The sequence below is a fragment of the Neophocaena asiaeorientalis genome, unplaced genomic scaffold (genome assembly GCF_003031525.2).
Source record: "Neophocaena asiaeorientalis asiaeorientalis breed wild unplaced genomic scaffold, Neophocaena_asiaeorientalis_V1.1 scaffold134, whole genome shotgun sequence".
Lineage (NCBI taxonomy): Eukaryota > Metazoa > Chordata > Mammalia > Artiodactyla > Phocoenidae > Neophocaena > Neophocaena asiaeorientalis.
In genome coordinates this window covers 23,023,878-23,025,119 of record NW_020185339.1, presented here as the reverse complement: position 1 = coordinate 23,025,119, position 1,242 = coordinate 23,023,878, and the positions used below count along the sequence as shown (strand labels likewise).

The 1,242-nt window shown below is 58.3% G+C and overlaps 1 protein-coding gene across 1 annotated transcript in view; it reads left to right on the top strand.

Moving 5' to 3' along the window:
• Positions 1 to 642: 642 nt before the first annotated feature.
• Positions 643 to 1,242, top strand: part of DTX3 (deltex E3 ubiquitin ligase 3) — a 4,456-nt gene continuing 3,856 nt past the window's right edge. The window contains exon 1 of the mRNA XM_024736392.1: positions 643 to 656. The gene's annotated coding sequence lies outside the window, so the exon portion shown is untranslated. The remainder of the gene's footprint in view (positions 657 to 1,242) is intronic.

The following is a 1,242-nucleotide window of genomic DNA, read 5'->3' as shown; positions in this document are numbered from 1 at the left end:
CGCCCTCCGCTGCCCCCTGCGCCCCCTCCTCCGCCTCCTTCCCCCGCGCGCGGCGCCGGGGCCCCCTTCCAGGCCCCGCTAATGCTCTTTCTGTCACCCTCCAGCCTTGGCCTCCGTTCGGGGGTTCTGGGGCCCGCGATCGGGCCGACATCCACCCCACCCAGCTGTGGGGCTGCGGGGGCTCTGCCGAGCGGGCCATGTGGGAGGTGGTTCCGGGTCGGGTCTTGCAGGAGGTCGTGGGGGGAGGGGTGGAGAAGCCTCAGTTGATGCCCGCAGGGACCCTGGCCCTTCCTGGCTGCCCCTGTGGGCGGCCTCTGTCTGGCGAGAGGGACTGGCCCCGTGTCCGGCCTGGGTTGCCCCAGAGGAATCGGACCCAGCATAAACTGTGGCCCCGCCTCCCTTTTCTGTGCCATCAGGACTCGGAGCAAAGGACACCTAGGTCCTGGCTTCTCTCTGATGGGGAGAGGGTGTTCCACCTGGATGGACAGTATGAGCCGAGGCTCTAGGGTTCCAATTTCACTTTCTGAATCTTGAGCTGCATCTGGCCTTGAGGGGACTATGATGGAGGCACAAACGGAGAGCTGCTCCCCTATGGATCAGTCAAGGAATTGAGGTCACGCTAATGGCCCTTCTTTCTATTTGGGCTGCATTTGGAGGTATCATAGGGATAGCTCTGTAGCTGAACACGGCAAGACTCCGGGGAGACATCAGGCTGGTCCAGCGGATCCCTCTGCCTGAGCCCCACCCCTCCCTAAATGTAGCCTAGGTAGCTGGCAGGCTTGGACTTCACGTGCTGGGTTTAAAAGGTGACAGCGACAGCGAGAACTTTCTTATTGCAGGGGCTGCTGCCACTTTGTTGGCATTCCAAGCAGACTCCAGCAGAAGGGACCGGGTTAACTCTCAAGGAAGGCTCCCTAGCAATAGGGGCTGAATTATTCGGGAATGTGGAGTAGGGCGAGGAATTGGGGAGCAAAGGAAATATTCTTGTCCTTGTGACCTGAGGGAGGTGGCAAAAAAGACCTCTATCTGTGTGGGCTTTTCCCTTCCAGACTTCTCTTATCCGTGCCCCTAGGCTTTCTTAAGAGCCTCAGAGCTGAGGAAGAGGAAAGTTAGCATGCTGAAGTTCCTTCTTTAGCAACTTGGAGAGTGGCTGGGGATGGAATTCTGCAAGAGACAAGGAGAGGAAATGAAAGAGGAGGTTTTGTTTCTGGGCAGACTGGGGAAAATGGTAACACTTGTCAT